This window comes from Cavia porcellus, unplaced genomic scaffold (assembly GCF_034190915.1).
Source record: "Cavia porcellus strain 051 isolate PalLab524CR breed Dunkin Hartley unplaced genomic scaffold, mCavPor4.1 scaffold_12, whole genome shotgun sequence".
Classification (NCBI taxonomy): Eukaryota; Metazoa; Chordata; class Mammalia; order Rodentia; family Caviidae; genus Cavia; species Cavia porcellus.
Genome location: NW_026947495.1, coordinates 38,075,033 through 38,099,144, shown reverse-complemented (window position 1 = coordinate 38,099,144; position 24,112 = coordinate 38,075,033). Strand labels below are relative to the sequence as shown.

Sequence of the window (24,112 nt, the reverse complement as noted above, 5' to 3'; positions counted from 1 at the left end):
TAAAAATTGCTACAGTAAAAAATGATCAACATATCATTTTATTGCTTTTAAACAATTGATTTTTAACCAAATTGTTATTCAGCATAAATATCTTAAAGAAATCAACCGTGTGTTTCAAAGATGTTTTAAAGTTTGCAAATCACATGAACCTCATGCATAAAACTCAACAATAACTTTTCTTCACAGTTGAAATTAAAATCAAATTTCATAACATGATCTGTAAGACCTGTACATGTCTTTCCCTTGCTTCTCTGCAGCTTAACTTCCAACTGTTTGTGTCTCTCACTTTCTCCATACTATCACACTAGACTTTGAGCTGTTTCTAATAAAATATTAGATTTTGCTAACTCAGCAGCCTTTTCATTTTGTTGCCTGAGCCTGTCTTTTTCTACAAAGATCATTACTTTCATGAATCAAGAGATTTCTGCTTAAATATAATTTTCTCAGGAAAGTCTTCCTTAACCTTCCTATCTAAAACAGAATTTTCATTTTTCATCTCCCTCAGCTACTAACTCATCATATGTGACAGGTGAGCATAACTGCCAACTGGATTGACTTGAGAGTCATGTAGGAGGTTAGCAAATCACATTTCTAGGTGTGTCTGGGAGGTTGCTGAATTGTGACTTTGTCACACTGTTTCTGGCCTCCTGCTTTTTCGTGTCTGGCCCAGTTCCCCTGTTCTGCTTCCTGGACTACTATGAACTCTGACAAGTCTTTCTACCACATTCCTGCCTTGGAATCCAATGATCAGGAAATGAATTCTCTGAAACCAGAAGCCAAAATAAACTCTCCCTCTTTTGAATTGTCAGTGTTGAGTATAAAGTGTCAGCAACAAAAAAGGTAATACAGTATGGCATAGTTTTATGTTTTTCAGAACATGTCACTTTTGCAATTACATTATGTAATTATTTGACTGTTCAGTTTTGTTGTTGCAATAAGGTGGTAAACGTATGACTGTACCCAGAACAATTTCTCGCTAATAATTGGTATATGGATATATTTTAAATGAAGGAACAAATAAAGGAATGATGTTTTCAATGCTGAGTTTTTAGAACAGCTTTTAAAAATGTCTCCATAGGTGAAAAGGAGCATAAAATAGAAAATTATTTAGATAGGAAGAGCTTCTTTAGAAGTTACTGATTTTAAAGTTTTCCCCAATGATTTGTGAAGTATTTTTAGAACATTGCTCAGTACATGTATAAAGTCTTTTCTTCTGTAGTAAAATGAGATCATGTTTCTGTTTGGAAAAAAAAATTTGTGTGATTTATACTTGCTTTAAATGTTACATTTTCATAACTAGTGAGATTTTACATGCACAATGTTCTGAGAAGGTATCTCTACTAAATTACAAAAAAACATGTCTCCATTACTTAGCTTCTGGAAGAGGCGGATGATAGGTACGTAGATTATATAATACCTTAGAAACTTTTAGTGCTATGGAAAAAACAGAAAATTAAAGAAGAGATACAATTTAAGATATAATTTTTATTTTTTAATTCTTTCACTGTTGCTGGGAATGATTCTAAGACTGGTACACCTTAGGCAAGTACTCTTTCACTAAGCTATAACCCCAGTTCTTATTTTTTTTTCTTTTTTGGGGGGTGGGGTTGTTGCTATTTGTTTTATTTTTTAATCTATTTATATCTTTATTTTTTAAGGATGCAAAGGTATGAAATTATACTGAAATGTATTAATATAAAATATATTACCAAAAGCATGCCACATTATTTGACTTTGTGATGGTTGCTTAAATTCCCAATTACAAATCTGGGTGTTGCTGTGGCAGGCCTTTAATTTTTGTTTTGTTGTTCTTCAATTTATTTATTTGTTTATTTATTTATTCTTGGTTTTCTAAGATAGTACTTCACTGTGTAGGCCAGGCTCCCCTCAACCTCACTATGCACCCCAGACTGGCTTTGAACTCACTGTAATCCTCCTGCCTCTGCCTCCTGAGCACTGGGATTACACGTGTGCACCACCATGCCTGGCTCTTCTTTTCTTTTTATTTATTTCTTATATAAAATATTTTTTCCTTTTTTAAAAAATGAATCAGGTTACAGTATAATCAGTTGATTTAAGTAAAATAGATTGCTCCACAATCTGCATGAGCCTCAATACAGTTACTTAAAAATTTTAAGAAGCTAGATAAGATTTCCTTAAAGAAGAAATTTTGTTTCCAGATGGTAGTACCCATCCTTATCAAGAGTTTCCAGCTTGCTAGACTGTCCTACATATTTACTTGCTAGCCACACAATTATAACTTGAAAAGTCAAGCTCTAAAATATCTGTATATGTATACACACACACACATGCACTTCATTTGGAGAATCGTAATTGATATAGATCTATTACCAGTATTTCAGATTAGAGTTATGGCAGAAAGTCAAAATGTTGTTAACAGATACAACTGCAAGTGTGGTTAGGTGTGTTAAGATAGATAACCATATTACTGAGTTTTTGTTGGATCATTGAACACAACTGTTTACAGTCTCACTGTTTGAAAATGTCTACTTTGTATGCTTTAATCCTGTAACTTCAACAACTATTTCTAAAATGAAAATATGTAATCTATTAGCTAGTGATTTCTTACCATTTTTTTTGTAATTCTGTATTACTTGTAACCTTATACTGTTTTTTCTTTTCTTTTTATATTTAAATAAAAAATTAAAAACAAAACAAACCAAAAAAAACCCCAAAATGTTGTTAAAATTATTGCCCCTCCATTTAATATAGTTGACAGCATGATGCTTTCTTGAAAGAATTAATATAATCATAGAAGCTGGAAGGTAATGTAATGAAAAAAAAACTATGTTTTAAAAATTTATAAATTTTAAACAAAGAAACCAACAAATAAAAAGGAAAATGTCAGTAAGAAAATTAAAATTTATATATATAACTTTATGAGGAACTTAATACACATACAGAATCATAACAGTTAATTTGTGTGAGAAAAACCTCGATTTACTAAACATTCTCAGTGTTTAAAAATGTTTATACTGTATAAAATCAAATGTTTTATATGCATTATTCCCTACTTGCAACAACTTGATAGGAGATAATCTTTGTAATACTATTTTACTGAGGAAACTTAAGCACAGAGATACTGTGCCTAAGAAACACAGAGACAAAGGTAAGTATTAAGTTGTAGTATTCTTTTTTTATTTTTAAGAAAAATAATTTGAGGGTCAGGGATTTAGCTCAGTGACATTAAGTGCCTGCCTGGCAAGCACAAGGTGAGTTCGATCCCCAGTACCACTAAAAAAAAAAAAAAAAATTTAGCTGGACATGGTGGTGCTTGCTTGTTATCCCAGTAGTCTGGAGGTTGAAGCATAAGAATCACTGTGAATTCAAAGTCAGCCTGGACTACATTGCAGTATCATGTCTCAAAAAGTTTTCTCTTTTAAATTTGTCTGTTTGTAATATACCATAATTATACTTGTTTTGGGAGATTGGTATATGTATATAACATATGTTGATTTGTCTTCAGAACACGAAAATCCAGACGTGTATATTAATAAAAACGTGCAAAATAACACACACACTAACACTCATACACAATCCCAAACAAAGGCCATTAAAAAGACTAAATTAAATCTTGAAAGAAATTTTTAAAATTCAATGCAAAATTTTTACAGTTTAGAAAAAAGAAAACAGTATTCATCAAGGCTTTAAAGAAATGAAGACAATCTATAATATTTATGATAATGTTAAATATTTAAAGTTTTTAGAAATTAGTGGAGTAAGTTATTAAAAATTTTACATGCTCTGGTACTGTAATTCTATTCAAAAGAATAGAGTCTGAAGAAATAATTAAAGGTGGGGGCGGGCAGAAGAAACATATACCCTAACTGTCCAAGCACAGAAAAATGAACAAAATCAGACTTCCGGAAGAACATGGCAGATAGATAGCAGCAGGTACCGAGGCTCTCTGAGATACCCCACTTAGAATCCAGAAATGCTGCGGTACGAGGAGTCCTAAGCAAGGGGAAATACACCCTGCTGACCCAGGAATGAACTAGGCTAAGAGAAACCAACTGGAAATCGAAACCTGGTGCTATAATAGGAACAGATAAAATCTCAGCGTGGAAGCTAGAACCCACGCCACTGGAAGCCGCGATTTGAATTTCCTGCTGCCGCTGCTGCGTCCAAATCTGCAGGGCAGGGAGAGAGACACGCGAAAGCTCTGAGAGCGGGAATCTGCGAATGGAGTTGAGAGCAGGACTAGCAGGGAGCCCTATATCGACTTGCGGTGAGTGAGGGGAACAGGGACCCTTTCATAGAGTAGGAGGCTCCAGCAAAGAACATACTGGGCCTGGGCAGACTTGCCGGAACGGGACACTGCAGTGACATCAGTCACATATTCCCTCTCCACAGATTGGCGGGGAGAGCCTGGCCTGCCTGACACCACTGACTTAGACCTAGTAGGCAAGTCCAACACAGGTCCCAGAGCCTGGAGGTGCACCCTAGCAGTGAAGCCTTTGGTAGGTTAACCTGGAGGGGTGGGCCCAGCAGAGGCTGCCCAGGTCTGTGTCTCCCTATTACATTGCAGTGGGCGGGAACACCTAGCTGGCACAATTCAAACAAACTATAACCGAAAAAAGAGACAAAAATTGGGCCTCCTACACTCGCTTGTATGGAAGGAACAAAAAGTATGGGAAGAGGAAGGAACAAGAAAGGGTCCTCAGTCCCCAATCCTGAGAACACTGATTCAGGAAAGGGAAACACAAAAGAAGACAGAAAACATGCAATATCAAACACAGCACCAATAGACATAAAGCGTTAACTCCAGAGCCTCATAGACAAGTTTAAAAATGAAGTATTTAATGAAATAAAGCAAGAGATAAGTAGAATAGTTAAAGAAATGCTAAGCACCACCCAAGAAAAAACAGATGGTGGAATGGAAGAAGAGAAAGAAAGGAGAGAATTGTTCAATGGTGAAAATAGAGAAAACATAGAATACATGAAGCAGGTTCAAAGAGATTACCAGGAAACTAAAAACTCTATCAAAGCTGGCATAACAGTTTGAAAGAAACTAAGGATACATTATCTGAATTGGAGGGCAGACTTGTAATATGGGAGCATAAAATGAAAAACTTCTTAAAAATAACAAGAAAACAAACAGCAATAATACAAAGACTAGAAGATGATAAGAGGATCTACAACCTAAGAATTAAGAACATAAAAGAAGAAATAGGGACACAAACAAATGGATTACAAAAGCTATTCATAGAAATAATCCAAGAGAATTTCCCTAATTTAGCAAAAGGTAAAGATACTCAGATATATGAGGCATACAGGACCCCAGCCACCTACAACCCAAACAGAGCTACACCCAGGCATATAATAATCAAAATTCCAGAAATCCAATATAAGAACAGAATACTAAAAGCTGTCAGAGACAAGAAACAGATCACTTACAAGGGAACACCCATCAGAATTACAGCAGACTTCTCGGCACAAACCATCAAATCACGAAGAACGTGGGGGAAAATAATTCAAGCCTTGAAAGATAACAACCTCCAGCCAAGATTGATATATCCTGCACAACTGTCCCTAGAAATTGATGGAAAAACAAGGTGCTTTCAGGATAAAGAGGAACTAGAGGAATTTGCAAACACCAATTCAACTCTACAGAGAATAATACTGCAGGATATTCTAAAAAAGGAAAATACAAAGACTTCAGAAACAGTGGCAGAGAGGCTACAATGAATGGAGCAGAAAGTGAAATGAAGACAAACTGACAACAAACACAGAAAAAGAGCTCAACAGAAATGAGGCAGAGAAGATTGGATGGTAGGAACAGCTATTTTGGAGAAAACAAGACATCATAATAGCTAGTGCTGATTTAATATCATCTTGTTTTGAAGTCCCATCAAGCTTTTATTCTTCTGTCTCCATCAGTCTTAACAGGTTGTATCTTATTGGATTTTATTATATGTGATAATATAAGCAAAAACTTTTATAGACAAGGAGATTATACAGAAACCATTGTTCATTTTCTGATAGTTGGTTCTAAATACCCTGTAATACTGTCATTCTCTTGAGTGATTTTACATTGTCTTGATATGTTTGGTGCTACAGTATACGAAGTTATACTTAAAGATTTTAAGTAAAGAGACATTATGGTAACTACTTTTATGTCAGGATGTCTTGTGGTGAAACACTATTTTGCTTAAATGGTTATGCTTTGATCTGCGCTGTTTTGTTGTTATGCCCTCTTTTATCTCAATCTCCTTTTTTAAATTATTTACTTTTTTATTTTTTTTTCTTTTTAATTAGGGGAAAAATAAAAAAAGCAGGATATATTATTATAGTAACCCACTTTGATTTCCTATTAACTTGATTTGAAACCCTGTATAGCCCTCACCATCTTGCTTTGACTGAATTTCCTCTATTCTGCTTTGCTTGATAGTACCAAGTTCGAAAGTATAGGCAACAACTGTAAAGACAATAAGATTCATAATGATGCCCATTCCGGTTGACTACTATCTTCTTTTAAAGCTCTGTAATGTCTCCAATGTTTTGGTTTTATTCTTTACTGTTTTGTTCAATTTTATAACTGATGATATAGGCAATTCTTTTTAAGATAGCAAGAGGCAGTATGGTAACCATTGTTGATCACCTAGTATTTTGTTTTTACATTATCTATTATGTTCATCCTTTTGATTTGACTGTCTCTGTTCTGTATGTCACATTTGGTTTTACTTTCTTCAAAAAAAAAAGTAATAAGAACTGTGGGAGTAATAAAACCTAAAATGTGTAATTGTCATTGTACAAAAGAAAGGAAAAGAAAGTGCTCTAAAGAATATAACTGCATATATATTTAAGTGTATAAGATAGATAACCATATTACTGAGTTTTGTTGGATCATTGAACAAAACTGTTTCCAGTCTCACTGTTTGAATGTCTACTTTGTATGCTTTAATCCTGTAACTTCAACAACTATTTCTAAGATAACAATATGTAATCTATTAACTAGTGATTTCCTATTGTTTGTTTTTTCTGAAATTCTGTATAAATTGTATCCTATTTCTGCTTTATTTTTCTTTCTCTCCTTAATAAAAAAAAAAAGAACAAAATCATGATGGTTTGAATAGAATATATGGTGTTTTGTTTTGTTTTGAAAAAGGTCTGGCTGTGTAGTCCAAGCTGGTCTCGAAGTCACTACCAAGCCAGCCTCTTACTTATGATGATTCTGCTTCAACCACCTGAGTGATGGAATTAAAAGCGGCTGTCACCATGCTCTGCTAAATATGTGGCTTTTAAAAATGACTATGTAAAACAATTCTCCAGGATGTATTCTATGGAACACAGACATATAAGATGCTCTATGAAAAGCGCATATTCTAGTATCTTCCTGGCCAGCATTATAAACTTTATAGTAGCACTCCTCTTGCTGTTCTTTATCCAGATGTCTTCCAAATTAACATGAAAACAAAAACCTTTTTTTGTCCCAATTAATTGTTTCTATATAACAAATAACTAGAGAGTTCATTAGGATTAGATTGCTTCTTGGTGGCAGGTGTGGCAGCTTAAAGACTACCAAGTTGAGTTGTCTGAAAACATAATCATACACTAACGTGGCATCTCATGTAGCATAGGCTTCATCACTTGAGTAGATATTGGGTATTATGAAGGCTTTGTTAAATTTCTCATTTAGTTATGCTCTTATCTAGCTGCTTATTTTGTTCTCATTTTGGTAGAAAACTAGTGGTAACTGACCTGCTCCAAATCACAATAGCAAAATATGCTGTCTAACAACGTCTGATGGATGTTGTTCATAACTGTCTTGGTTTCTCTTCAACTTTTGATGATTTTATTTTGATAATATTCTGGATCATGAAAAACTTTTCTGCTATATTGTTCCCCCTATTTTCTTGTTGACAAGTCCTATTGAAGCAATGTGACTACTTCTATTTTGTTTCTTTTTCCTTATTCTTCATGCTAACTATCACTCTTCTATTGTACAGGACCTAACATGATCTAACTGCCAGCTCTAATCATCCTTTCTGGATCCTAAGATTTGGTGTATCGTACATATGAGGATACCTTATTCAGGTAGCATATGTCTTGGTTCATTTTATTTGCTAATGACACATACCTGAAGTGGGTACCCAACACTAATTGAGTACTAATCTTTAATAAGTATGCAATATATTCAAACCTTTCTCATGTAGATATTAATGATGGAGATAAGGTGATGAAGAACTAAATACAGTTTGGAAAGTACTTTAATAACAATGTAAAGCTAATACTAAGTAGCCTCACAAAGGGATCCTGCAAGTTCATCTAGTCAATAATTGTAAGACAAGTAAAACACTAAGAAAATGTAACCAGAAACGAAGAGAATAGAAAAATATAGAAATAGACCAACAAATGACAGGAATAATTAGAAAATATTCTAATATAGCTAATACATATTACATATTTTTAAAGATTTAAGAAAAAACATGAAAATAAAGTGAGATCAAACAATAAAATATTTTTCCATATAAGATGCTTGGAAAGCCTTCAAATAAATAGCATGACCTACTGTGAAATCCACTAATCCTCACATCTCTTATAAAGTCTGGACATTCAAATGAACTAGTTTCTTATTTTGACAGTACAATGAAAACTATATAAACCAGTATTTTTTCTTTTTCAGCCTTGATTTCAGAGTTTCAGTTAAAAATTAAAATTAGCACAGCACCTGCCCAGTAAGTGCAAGGTCGTGTGTTTCTGTTCCTGGTAAACTGGCCCCTCCACCTGCCAAAAAAAATATACAAGACCAAAACAAAAGAAAAGAAAAATATAGGTTTGGCACTCCTATATACCTATATTCCAGCTGCAAATATATATTACTAGTCTGTTCATAAGTTTGGAGTACAAAGCAAACATGCACATATTACACAAATTTAGAAAGCTGCAATAAGAAAAGCAAAAACAAATTCATCTATCATTTTATACTAAAAGATAAGCTTTATTTTGGTTCTTATATATATAGGCATCAATTTAAAAAGTCATCTAGTATTCAGAATAGTCTACACTATGAATATCAATTTATGAAATAACTGTCAGTGTTGGGCATTTATTGTTCAACAGCATAATTAAGTCTAGAAAATACATATAGAAGAAATTTATAGAAATATGATTTCTAGGTATATCTGTTTATAGATTCATTGCTCTAGTTTTATCTGAAGTGATTATATTAAGATTTTGGTGGGTGCTTCTGCAATACCAACTCAAATATGAACTATACAGAGAAAAAGTCAAAAGTAAACCCTGGGGCTGGGGATTTAGCTCAGCGGCATAAGCACCTGCCCTGCAAGCAGGCAGTCGTGAGTTCAATTCCCGGTACCAGAAAAAAGAAAAAAAGAAAAAAAAAAAGTAAACCCTAAAATTTCCAAGAAAGGTGGATGAGTAGTGGAGAGGACTATTTTTAACTGGTTAAGAGTGCTTGTCAGGTGTTTCGGGCACTGAAAATTGGGAGTCCAGAGCAGGAGGCAGCTCTCCAAGGCCTTGGGAGCACAAAACAGCTTGCCTCTGATCTAAGCAAAAACTGTCTCTCATCTATAGGGACTCAGATTGCTGTACAAATAACCTTAGGAATAACCAGAATGTTTACAAAGAGTTGAAGAAAACAGGCAAGGACTAACTAAACTTAGACACTGATTTTTCCTTTCACATCAAACCATATAGCTGCTAAGTTAAAATCATCAGCTAAACTTGGAGATTAGACAGTGAAAGACAGATTTGAGGTATCACTTTGTTGAGCTGATAAATTAACTGTAATTTCATAGGTGACATGGTGTTCTTTTATCAACATTCCACTCTCTGAGCTCATAGAAAAGGACACAGACTAGATGTTGGCTCTTCATGATATATCATGCTAGACAAGCCAATATCCTCATTGGAAAAATGTCCTACAGGTTGAAATATCAAATAGCAAGATATTTAAGGAATATAGCTATTTTTAAAGAAAAAACATACTGGCAAACAGATTCTAAGAGAAGCATACATCATATCTGATGACTCAAGAATTTAAAATTAGGCTTCCCAATGTACTAAGAAAGATAAGGGAAGATATTAGCAACATGTAATAGAATAAGAAAATAAAAGAGGCAGAAATATTAGATGTGAAAACACAGTTGAAGTATAGATTGGCTAAATAATTAATTAAAAGGAGAACTAAATTAATGAATTCAAAAATCAATCAATGAGGAAAGTTTTGAGACTAAGGAAAGAATAAAGAAATAGAAAATAGACAAGCTAAGGCATAGGTATTGTTAACATATGAATAATTGGAGACAGAAAAGTAAATAATAGAAGGGAGAAATTATTTAAAGAAATAATGAGGAGGAAGAGGTTTTTAAAAAGCATAGATTTTCAGTGTTGAAGGAAAAATGTTAAAATCTAGAAAGTTTACATAGAGCTATGTATTCCTGAAAAGTGAGAATAATATATATATATATATATATATATATATATATACACACACACACACACACACACACACACACACACACACATATACATATATATTTTTTCAAGCTTATTGGTCTCAGAAAACAGTGTTTGATGATATATTCAGAAAAGAATATGGAAGGTATTCTTTAAATATAAAGTAATGCTGATAAACATCTTGGGAAAATTTGTGTTGCCTTTTATAATAACTAACAGAAAAAGAAAATAGAAAATGTGATAAAGTAGATTATAGGAACACGATAGGGTAAGAGAGGGTGAAGGACACAAAATAGAATTTAGAATGTACAAGAATCTTGAGGGAATATAAATACTAACTTTTAGTATGAAAGTTTTTTTTGAGGAAAACTAAAATATCTAAGATGGTAGAAACACATTTAAATGTATAAAAATTATAAATGTTTGATATTCTTTTTTATCAATGGATCTTTTAATTTCATTCTGAAAAATACTGTGCATAGCTCTACAATGTTCAAAGTCTGGACATAAGCAGGTGTGGTGGCATATGCCTGTAATTCCAGCACTCAAGAGGCTGAGGGAGGAGGATCACTGAGTTTGAGGCCAACTTTGCCTCAAAATGAGTTGCAGGTCAGCCTGCACTACATGGTTAAACCCTATCTCAAACAGACAAAACAAATAGAAACGTCTGGATATAAAAGTAAAATTTGTTTAGCCTTCACTATATTTGGTATACACTGAAAAGAATATTAGACAAGATAATTGCTGATATTTTCCCAGCACTCTTTCCTTACATGACGCCTTACTTTTTCATTTTATCAAAATATTTACATGTAACCAGAAGCATGGCAAAAGGTTTAAGAGATACAAGGAAGTTAATTCTTGGCATTACTAATCTTTTTCTAGTTAAAGAGAAGCACAGTACTTTTGTGAGGGAGGATTCATACTGGCATCCAAACGTGGGAGTATAACTGAAGCAATACTGGGTAGATCAGAGCTGGACAGGGTGGTACAAGGCTGTAATCTCAGCTTTGAGGAGGCTGAGGGAGGAGGATCTTTAGGAGCTTACCTAGGTTACACAGTGAGTTCAAAGTCAGTCTGAACTACAAGGTACTGCCTCAGAGAGAGAGAGACAGAGAGACAGACAGACAGACAGACAGAGACAGAGAGAAAGAGAGAGAATAAACAAAAAAACACTGGGCATCAGAGCTCCTTAGACAGGGTTAGAACATTAAATCCCTGGTTAGTCCAAACGGTGGTTGTGGAGTGATTATTACATGTTTCAGTTGGGCATTGAGATTACCTAGGTTTTTCCTGACTCAAAGGAAATTAAGTCTAGGCTATATCTTCGTGTGGGTTGGGTGTTGTTGGTAATGCAGCCTATTGTCAATACTCTAAGAAAAGGAGTGGAAGAAAGGAGAAAAGGCAAGCTCAACAGAGTGATAGCATTAAAGATACATATAGTCAAAGATGTCAAGTCTGTCAACATCCTCAGAAGCAGATAAAATTACGTTTTATCAACCATTAAGTAGACAGTAAATTTCTATCCTATAAAGTATTGCAAAAAACAGAAAAGAATTAGTCCTATCTCATTTTGTAAAGCTACTTCAATCTTAATTATCAAACCAAGCAAGGAAAATGAAAAAACATAGTGTATCTCATTTAAGAATATAGATTCCTAAATGACCAATAAAATATTTGTTAAACAAACATAATCATGTGTTTAAAATAAAAGATAACTATGTAATATATCATGAATGCGTAAGTAATTTAACATTATACATTCTGTTCATATAATTTATAACATTAATACAACACTGGATAAATATCATATGATTATCATATATATATATATATATATATAAGTAAAAAGAATTTGAGTTTAATAGGTATTCAATAAGACTACATAGCAAGCTAGAAATTGAAGAACCTGTATTAATTTAATAAATGTTATGCATCTAGATCTTTGGTAAGTGTTATATTTGAGAAATTTTAGATGCATCTCGTTTAAAACAGGGTAAAAGATGAGGATACCTGATTTCTACTTGTACTACTGCTCTTTAATACAGCTCCAAAGGCATTAGTCAAAGGATAAAGAAAGAAGAAAAAAGTTCAGGTATAAGGATGGGAAGAATAAAAACAGAACTTGTTCTTTGCGAGTGATGATATATTTATCTATCTACAAAAGATATTAAGAACAAGAGAGTACAGCAATGTTAGAATTTGGATCAATTTCTGAAAATTATCCAGCATTTTTGCATGTCATAAATTTATATAAAAGTATTTTTAATTAAATATTTGAGATCTGTGTGTCTATTTTAAAAGCATCATACATAATAGTAAAATGCCACCGGAACTAAAAGACAGTTTTTTCAAATGTTTTTTTTGTTTTTTTTTCCGGTACCAGGGATCGAACTCACGACTGCCTGCTTGCAAGGCAGGCACTTATGCCGCTGAGCTAAATCCCCAGCCCCAGTTTTTTCAAATGTAAAAGACTAGAAATTAGTATCTAGCACATATAACAAATTCATGTAAAACACACCAATCAATGTACACATTCTCAAACTGAAAAAAAAAAATAAAGAATATAAACAAGCAATTTCAGAGGGATGCAAAAAGGCCAACAACTATATGAAGAGATACTCAGACTATTTTGTAATACAAAGAAATCCAAATTTGCAAAATGAGATATATAATTACACATTAGAATGGAAGTATGAGACAGCTAATGTGAAGGGCTAGCATGGATGAAGAGTTTACTGGGCCTATACAGACTGAAGTATTTCTGAGGGCATATTTGACAGGACTCGGTCAAATTAACTATAAACTTAATCCAGTTAGTCAGCGATGCTGATCTTCGTATATGTCCCAAAGAAATCCTTGCAAAGCCCCATGATAGGGTAAGTATAAGCGTACTTATTACAGTGTTGTTTGTGGTGACAGAACATTGGAAGCAATCTGGGTTGTACTTTCTGAGGAAAAATGGATAGTTAAAAAATGTTGGCCATGTGATACTATACATTAGAAGCAAGGAAAATGTACCAACATAAAAAATGTTAAAAGGCCAAGTATGGTACTGTATCCTGTAATTCTAGCACTCAGGAGGCTCACTGTGAGTTCGAGGTCAGCCTGAGCTACATAGTTCAAGAGCAGTCTGAATTACATAGTGAGATCATGATTCAAAAATCAAAACCAACCACCACCACCAACAACAAAAACAAAAACCCCAGGAAGAAACAGAATTAAAAGCATGGCACAACTCAATACCCCAATACTATTTTTGTATATTTAAATTTTAGGGGACTTTCAGGAAGATGATAGTGGGAAATGGCAGAAAACCAGCCTCTGTGAGATTTGAATCCAGGAACTTTAACAACTTGGGGAAGAAAAGGAGGGAGGTACACCCCTGGGACCTAAGAAAGATCCGAAGAGAGAACTGGAGCTCACAAGGAAAATAAAGAGACAGAACTCCATGCAGGAAAAGGAGATAGAAAACCGTACCTGTTCCCTGACTCCTAGTTCTCAACATGAGAAAGGAGGATTAAATCTACAGAGACACAGTGAGGACAGGTGACTCCAGAGAACTGCACCAGTGCAACAGAGCAGTAGATGCTGTGAACTACAATTCCAGTTGAGTGCTTGTCAACTTTTAGGGAGGGGCCAGTTGAATTGGAGATTTGGAGCAGTGATGGGTTAGCTTCTTCTCAGGGTGCCTAGTGTCTGGGAGAGGCACAACTCACCGAGAGATATCCAGGGTCAGAGACCCAGTGTCAGGTGGGTAACAGACACCCAGTAGTAAGCTGAACAACTCAGGTGGCAACCCCTCTACCAAAGTTCAAAATCAGCTTGAACTTCCGTGGAGTTGAAAACACCAGGATTGACACCACACCCAATTCTTTACCGCAGGTTTGCTGGAATTAACTAGCAACCTGCTTTAATCCTATTGCAAGCTTGCTAGAGTAATCCAGAATGGATCTCGGCATTGTCTACAGAAACAGTAGAGTGCTCTGAATCGGGTGGACACTACCATGAAACTGCAGATCCTAGAAGATAATCACAGCTTTGAAATCAGAGAAATCTCTTATCCCTTTTTTCCTCTTTGCTTTTTTCTTGATTATTTTTGTGTTTATGAACATTATTATTACTATTATTTTGTGGTTGTGTTTAGTTCATGTTTTTGTGTTTTCCTTTTTTTCCCTCATTGCTTCTTCACTTTGTTTCTCAAAGCTTAGGAGATTGTCTTTTGTCTTTCAGCCTTGCTTCTAGTCTTTTTCTCTTGTTTATTTTTCTTTTTGTCTTATCCCTTTTACGTGTTCTCCCCTGAGGGTGACACCACAATATTGAAGAAATACTTACTGTATATAATTTTATTTGTTTTATATTATATATAGCTATAAAATTTTGTTCCTATGGTTAAAGGCAGCAAATTAACAGTTACAACAGTTTGTCATTTCTGGACCATGCTTGTCACTAATGTTTTTTTCTGACTGTACTACTTTAGCCACGGTGACACAGTTGTGATCAGCTGTTCTTCCCTATCGGGCAATACTGTGATTGTCCACGGTTAATAAAAAAAAAAAAAACCACAGTCCCACTGAAGTGGGTGCTAAGTAAAATAGAAAGCAACTTCTCATCTCTAATAAATTGAAGAGGCAGGATCTTGGGATGGATTCAAAAGCCAAAAGCCAGTTGCACTTAGAACACATCCTTGAAAAGTAGTGATTTCCTAAGGAGGTCTCGATACTAGTAATAAAGCTATCTATCATAAGGAATTTACAAGGATCAATCTTCAAAACAAATTTTTAAAAAAACACAAAAATGAGAAGACACAGAAGCTAGATGCAATCTCAGATCCCCAACTTGCCCAAGGAAAATTCATGGGGGACTGAGGTGGAAGAAATCAAAAGCCACCTAGCTGAACTTTCTAAAATGGTAGAAAGGGAACTAACAAAGCAGATGAATGAAATTCTAAGAAAAACCAATCAGAAATGATTATACAGATAAATAAAGAGATGTTAACCCGAATGAAGGACATGATTAGTGAATCTAAGGTAAATACAGATTAAAAAAATAGAGGAGCTTAGGAAACAGATGAAACCAATAATGCCCAATATAAGGAAGAACTGGATTTCATAAAACAGGCATCTAGGAGATTAAAATTTCTATTTAAACTTTACACATTAGAATACACCAATGTGAAGACAGAACAAGGAACATAGAAGGTAGGTTTGTGGTTAGTGATCATCAAATGAAAGACTACTTAAAAATAGCAAGGGACCATGAAAAATCAATCTAACAGTTGCTAGATGATGTAAAGAGGACTAATATAAGATTGACTGAAATCAATAAAAAATCAGAAGATAGCAGAAAGGGCATTAAAAAAAAATCTTGTAACAGAAGTAATGGCAAAAAATTTCCCAAGTGTGGAAAAAGAGTATCTATAGTGTTCTGCATCACCAAAACAGAATACAAATTCTTCTCAGCTGCACATGGGACTTTCTTCAAAATAGACTATATACTAGCTCATAGAATATGCTTAAATAACTGCAAAGGAAATGAAATTATCCTATGAATATTATCAGATCATAGTTCAATAAAATTAGAAATCTATGGCAAGCAAAACCACAAAAACATATGGAAACTAAATAACATTGCTCTAAACAACCAATGGATCACAGCTAAAATTAAAGAAATTAGACAGTTTCTATAATTAAATGGTAATGCCAGTACAACATACTAAACCTTATGGGATAAGTAAAAGCAGTTTTATAAGGAAATTTAGAGCAGTGAATTATTAGTAGAAAAGATATAATGCACTACTCCTAAACCTCTTTTAATGAAATTGAAAGGGAAACAATACCCTTAAACTCATTCCTGGAAACACACACTATTCTGATACCAAAACTGAGAAGGATTCAACCAAAACACAGTACTACAGACAAATCTCCTAAAGAAACACATATGCAAAAATCCTCAATAACATATAGGCAAGCAGAAAATAGCAAGTCATCAAGAAAATTATACACCACTACCAAGTAGGATTCATTCCAGGGATGCAGGGATGCTTCAACATAGACAAATCAATAAATGCAATACTATCTCAATAGATATAGATAAAGTGTTTGATGGAGTCCAATGCTCATCCCTAATAATAAAAAAAACTACAGAAAACTGGAGTACATGGTCTTTACCTCAATCTGATGAAAGCTATCTATGACAAACCAATAGCCAATATAATGTTCAAAAATGAAACTTTTCACTCTAAAATCAGGAACAAAACAAAGATGTCCACTATCACCACTCTTGTTCAATACAGTTTTGGAAACATTAGCCAGAGTAATTAGTTAAGACATAGAAATAAAAGAAATGAAGACAGGAAAGAAAGATATTAAATTACCAGTGTTTGCAAATGATATGATACTTGTTATGGTTTGTGTCTAAATGTCCCCCCAAAGCCTCATGCAGCCACGGAGGCAGGCTTCTAGAGTTGGTGAATGACTCATGGTCCAATGCTGGGATTATGGATGTGAGTGCTACACCCAAGTGGGTATGGCTTACATACAATATAAGGGACAGAAAGACCTTTCTCTGTGTTTCTCTTCTTGCTCTTGATTGCTTTTGCTGTTTTCTGCTGCCATGAACTACTGCCCTCTGCTATGTGCCACTCTTCCTTGGAGTCAGCTGATTATGGACCGAAACCTACATAAACTGTCACCTAAATAAACCTTTCCTTCCTTCATTTTGGGTGTCAGGTATTTTCTCTCAGTAATGACAAAAAAAAAATAACCAAGACAATTCTCTATATGGATGACCCCAAAACTCCACCAACGACTTTAAAATTTAATAACCAAATTCTGAAGCATAGCAGGATACAAAGTCAACACTGAAAAAAAATCAATGGAATTCTTGTACACAAATAAACTCACTGAGAAAGCAATTAGGGAAACAACACCTTTCATCCAGCATAAAAAAAATGAAATACTTAAGAATCAGCCTAACAAAGAAAGTTAAAAATCTTTCATTCAAAACTACATTACTCTGAAAGAGTGATCAAAGAGGCTATCAGAAAGTAAAGATTTCCCTTTCTTTCTTTTCTAGACATCAGTGCTATGTCTGAAAAACAGCTGGTAAAAAAAACCAACAAACAAAAACTTTTCCCCATTCAGCCACCTTATCTTTTGACAAGGGGGCCAAAAACCTTCACTGGAAGAAAAACACTCTTTTAACAAATATTGCTTGGAAAACTGGCTTTCCAAATGCCAAAGACTAAATCTAGATCCATGTCTCTCACCATGCATTAAACTAAAGTTGAAATGGATCAAAGATCTAAATATTAAAACAGAAACACTAAATTTGCTAGCAGATAGAATAGGTAAACTCTTAAAGTCAGAGGTATAGGCAAATATTTTATGATTAAGACCCAATGAAAAATGGTATGTGAAATGAATAGATGTGTCAGATTGAAAAAGAAATAATGGCAAATAAATGTATAAAAAATGTTCAATATTGCTGATCACTCAAGAAATGAAAATTAAAACAACACTGAAATTCCTTCTTACTCCTGAAACAATGGCTGTCATCAAGAAATCAACCAATAATAAATGCTGCAGGGATAAAGAAACTCTTCTGTACTCTTGTGGGGATTGTAAATTAGTACAATCACCATAGAAATCATTACAGAGATTCCTCGAAAAGCTACAACTACATGTTCTATTTGACTTAGTTATTTCCCTTCTTGGTATCTTCTCAAAGGAATTAAAAGCATCATACCTCATTGATATATGCATATCCATGTACAGCAGCACAACTTGTAATAGCTGAATGTTGGAAACAGCTTAGATGCTCATCAATGGATGAATGGATAAATAAAATGTGGGTTTAATCTTCAATGAATACTATGCTGCCATCAACGATAAACTTGAAGCATTTCTAGGTAAATGGGTGCACCTCAAGACCACACTTTTAAGTGACAACAAGGTGATATACAAGTTTAAGTATCACTTTCTCTTGTGTGAGAAACTCAAAGGATAAATAAGCAGTAAAATGGAACACAGGGAAGATTGGGAAATAGGAAAAACATATTCACATGGGAAAGTGAACAAAGGGAGAGAGGGGGAAGGAAAGCAATGGAAAAGGAAAAAAGAATAAAAGATAAAAATGGAAACAAAGCTTTGGTAAGTTAGGAGATGAAGAATTGAAGGGACAGGACGATAATGGGGAAAAAGGAAGAATCAAAATATATTATGTATAGGCACAAATTCCCTATAATCAGTATGATTAGTATGAATATCAAAAGAGTACAAAAATTAATTTTAAAAAGATGGTGATTGCTAAAGGAAAAAAAAACAAATTAATTTTAGGTACATTAATGGAGGAGAAGTGAGGGAAAAGATAAGAAAAACAAACTCAACCATGAAATGATAATTGCTGAAGCTGAGAGACAGGCATACTCTTCCCCTTTTTAGTGATTTTAAAATAGGGTCTCAATATATAGCTCAGGCTGACTTTTAATTCATTTTGCAGCCAAAGTAGGCCTTGAACTCTGGATATCAACCTGTCTCAGCTTCTCAACTGCTGGGCTTATTAAATGTGTGCTGCAATCATGCCCAGCTTCCTTTTCAATAGTTGACAAAGTAAAATCAAATACATATATACATAATACTTATGTGAAAATACAAAAAAGGATAATCAGTAGGTATTATTTTACAATATCATATGACAATGGTTTCTTATGGGTCAAAATAAGGAGAATGGGAATAGAAAATATATCAATAAACAAAATAAGTGCTTTTCATGGACTAGTGATGATAGTGTGCAATCAACTGAGAGGTAGGATTAACTATATTTTGTCTCTATGAAAATGTTAATTACAATAAAAAGTTTTTTTAACCAGAAGGATCTGATTTAGACTATGGTGATGATGGATGATAAAAATAATTAACTAATCCTTGCATTTCAGAAAACAAATAGCTTTTTCAAGTAACTAACTTTCCATATGTAACTATGGAAATGAATCAGAACCAAGTATCATTTATCTTTTAATAGAAGTAATTCTAATAACAATATGCATCAGACAATCATTAAGCTGCTAATCATAAATTAAGGAGAAAAACAGACTCTATGAACTTGTACTCTAAACAAATAAAGAAAATCAGAACAAAGGCTGTAAACTGTTTTACTTGGTTCATATGGCAGCAAAACTAGATTTCCCAAGGTAAAATTTTATGCTGTTAGTGAAAAATGTATCCTTTTGAAGTTGAAAGTTTTGGTTTTTTTTGAAAACAATATTGTAAGGTTCAGCTTAATGGTCTCCATTCCCACTTGGCAAGACTTGCCTGGCAAGGAGAACCCCATTTACAGGTCACATCCTCTGTAGGCTTTCATTGTCCCCATCTGACAAACAGTATTGTTTAAAATATCCTTTTATCCTCAAACTTCACTTATAATTTACCAAAACATAATTAGAAATTTATAGTCACAGGACTGTAAGTAGTCAAGGAAGGGATGAAGAGAGCATGCTGACAGGATAGGCAAGATTAAGAGAAACCCTTCAAAAAGCATGAAATAATAAAGCTTGGTATTTAAAGGTAGTAGGTTTTGTGGAATAGTAAAGAAGGTCTTTCCATGCTTAAAGGAACTCCTTCCATATATGAGAAAGAAATTATAGTGAATGATACCAGCTATTTATATATTTTTTATCTTTTTATTTTTAGCTCAGAGGCAAAAGAGCCTGGCTAGCAAGCATGAGGTTGTTGAATTTGATCCCTGGTATTAAAAAATAAATAAATAAAAAAATTAAAGATACTGTTTTTTTCATTACAGTCTAGCAAATTGTGCTTAGAAGTTTGGTAAGTATACATCCTCATTCTTTCAGTTGCTTTGCCCTTCCATAATAATGCATCCTTTTTTAGTCAACTATATGTTGTAAAGGAAACATAATAGTCTCTTGTCCATATGGTATTAAGATACAAGTTTTTGTTTCAATATCAAGGAATGTGGTGAGGAGATCATTTAGGAACTACAACGAAAATAAGCAAATATAGCAAGACTAATTATAATAAGGAAAACTATTCACTCAAATAAAATTATTTGAGACCATAGTTTTATTTACCTTTACTGTCTAATTTCTAAAGATCTTGTGTGTAAACCATAAAGCCTTCAGAATATCCTTCACAAGTGCAGAAATTGTCATCGCCAATGTTCATCTGAAAGAGAAACACAGAAAATGTGAATCTATACTACTGTTTCACACTTATTTTAAATACAATAGAAAATCTTGAACTTATGACTTATGAATGCATAGTACAGAACAGTGACAGCGAAGTTTTTAGTTTTCCAAGACACAAACAGCCCTCTGTGATATGTGTGCCATAGGTTCACCACTACTGTTACAGAACATACTTTGTATAAATAGGAAGGAATAATTTTGAGATTTCCTCTTTGGCAAAATCAGAAAGTTCTGTTGAACATAGGTTTTAAATCCATGTCATAAAACATTTTTTATTGTGCTAATACTACCTATCTTTCTATTAAAAATTCCAATAAATAATTTTAAAAACACTGATTCTGATGTCCTATATGAACATAGCCTCAACCTAGAAAATACTTCTGTTCAAAATCATCACAATATTACATTTTTAACTACATCTGAATTACTAGAAGAGCCACAAATCAAAGAAACCAACAAGTTCAATATTATATTATCATAAAAAAATAAAAATTCTATTTCTTATTTTTCTTAAAAGTCTGAACCATTACTTTACATCAATTTAGGAAAACTTACTCCCTTTTAAGAGAGAATGCTGTCTGATTTCTGACAATGCAGCTTAGGAAACAGGATTTGGATATTGGACTCTATAATTTTAGCATATGGTTTTGGGTATTACAGATTCTCAAAGCAAATATGAATGATTTTTTAGACTAGCAATGTCATTGTTCCTTTGGTTACTAGTGTAGATCTCTGTTTCCTAGGTGAAACTGTACATTAGAAGTTTTTTAAAAAAAAATTAAGACTTTGTGAACTCAGCTATTCAGAACTCATTATTATGAAGTAGACCAGGACCTAGATATTTTTAAGGATGAATATCTATTCTTCCAGTTGTGAAACAATCTCTCATCAAATATTTGAGCGTTTCTACATATTAATAATAAGACATTAATAATAAGACCAAAAAAACATGTGAATACTGAGATATATATTTGCTAATTTTACTAATTATAAAATGACTTTAAAGATTTCACGACATCAACATATACACAAACATTCCTCAGCAACAATGCAATATTTTATATCTATGGATTCAAGCAAGATGTAATTGTTGGTTACAAGTAATCTCAAACTATAATGTACTTAATGACCAAATGCTTTAAAATGTAGAACTCCAAGAGTCAAGCTCCGATTCTGATTCAGAAGAAGTAGGCTTAAGTCATAGATTGGCCAGTTTTTATAGGCATTTTAGGCAACTATAAAGCAGGTCTACCATTTCTGTTAAACAAATGTTTTAAGCATTTATGAACTAGCTATTACTAGAATGTCATTATATCACTTGCAAAAATAATTTTTCAGTTTTTTCTAAAACTATATTTCCAATTTTATAAGATAATCCCAAAACCTATTGGTTTAAAATTAAATTTTGTACATATTATAGGAATGCTGCAATAGTACAAAAAATTAAGATGTTTTACAAACTTTGCTATACTCCTAAGTAGATTTTGCAGACAGAGAAACAATAAAATATTTGTGACAAAAGCAGGAAAATTAGGTTATATTCTATAATAAAAAACTTCAATTGAAACCTCATATATAATTATTGTGTTATAATTTAAATTTTTTGAAACTAATTCAGTGTAGCTGAGAACTGGGGCATATGGAAGCACTTTTACAGCAACATTTTGTCTGCTTAAATATAAAATCAACATTTGATAAAGAAAAAGTCTTGAATTATTTCCCTTCAGAACATACACATACCAACAGAACCACTAAAAAAAACATTAAATAGGCTGTCAACATTTTAGTTTTGAAAAACCTTATAAGCAGGTACAGAAATACTTTGCAATAAAAATAATGTATTCATACACACATATCCTTTAATATTCCTTCTGGAAAAGAAAACTCTAAAAAACACAGGCAGTATCTGTGATTTTGTTATACACGCAACAATAATAGTGACCTCAGTAACTACTAAATTTAATAAAAGCTATTTCTTTAGCTCTTATCATCCTTACCTAGTTTGGAAGTGCTACTATAACTTTTTCTTTTTACTCATAAATGGACTATAAACGATCTCAGATTAAAGATTAACCTACTGTTTATGATTGATATTTTTCCCTACATATTTTATTGATTTTTTTTTTTTTGGGTACTGGCGATCAAACTTATGACCTCACACTTGCCATGTAGGTGCTTATGCTGCTGAGCTAAATCCCCAGCTTCCTACATATTTTAATAAGAATCAATGACTGTAAATCATACACAATACTGTTGGTCAAAATAATTCGATATCAGAGTATTTTAATGATTAAAAATAGTTTCTGTTAACATTTTTAAGTATCATCAATATTTCATATAAACTAAAACTAGTGGCTTTTTAATTCAGCATTACTAGTCCAACATATATTGAGTTCTAAATTCTAAGTAACATTTAACAATTCTAAGAAGTATTATCATTTACATTTTATAATTAAGGAAACTGAGGAACAGGGAGATTAAATTGCTTGACTTAGGTTCTATGGCTAATTATTGTCTGAATTGCATTTCAGTTAGGTATAGTAATTCTCGAAAGTCCTGCATTGCAAATTTTCAACAGCTCTAGAAGCTCAATTGTAACATTTTTGTTTTAATTTCTGTTCTATACTCCCCATCCTTTTACAACATCTTTCAAGTTTTCATCTGCAAAGGAAATACCAAATTTTCTTCTTTACAAAAAAGTTCATTTCTAGGATCTATTTACTACTTACATAGTCTAAACTCGGTGCAACTTAAATAATAATTCTGTAATACCAGAGGTTTATTTTAAAACCTTAGTCTTGCTTTTGAATGCAGTGTTCTATATGAAAGTTTCTTGCCTTAGTAGAAATAATGGAGGTGGTCTAACGTGGCAGAAGGCCAAAGTGGGAATGCCTACCACTTCCTGCTTCTTCCTCAGCCTTAATTGTAACTCCCCTTCATGTTTGCACACCAAAAAAGTTCCAGTCAGTTCCTTACAAGCCATCAATGCCCGCCCTAAGCACCACGCCTGGGCAAAAGTTTCATGTATATCCCATGCCCCACGTTCCGGCCAGAGAAAGCCAGGCCGCCAGCAGTCATAGACTTTTCTCCAAGTCCTTGGAATAAAGGCTATTTTTACTTTATATTCTCTCTTTCATTGCGCAGAAAACTCTTTCACTACATACCTAATTGCATAATGATCCATTAAATATGGTTTAATATTAAGACATGCATTTGTGGTTTTAGCATGTTTTCAATCATCTTACAAAAATGTGCCTTCCTAAATTATTACTTTACTGTCAATTTTAAAATGTGGTAAAACATAAAGGAAGAATTCATGTTTTCTAATTTTCCTGAGTTACTGGATTGTATCTATACAAACTTTCATAGGTGAATGTTTTTACAGCTTAGTAAGTATGCAACTGTTACAGCCTTCAAAATTCCATTTATTTTTGATCTAATAAGTGACTTTAAAAAATTCTA

General features: G+C 33.4%; 1 protein-coding gene across 7 annotated transcripts in view; it reads right to left on the bottom strand.

The window, feature by feature from the left end:
- Positions 1-24,112, bottom strand: part of Mbd5 (methyl-CpG binding domain protein 5) — a 407,001-nt gene that overhangs the window by 257,080 nt on the left and 125,809 nt on the right. For 6 of the 7 annotated variants that reach the window (XM_063259600.1, XM_063259599.1, XM_063259605.1 and 3 more), the window contains exon 2: positions 20,534-20,627. The gene's annotated coding sequence lies outside the window, so the exon portion shown is untranslated. Of the gene's footprint in view, positions 1-5,418; positions 8,966-20,533; positions 20,628-24,112 lie in introns of those variants that run through there. The other variant, XM_023561143.2, reaches the window with a different exon arrangement.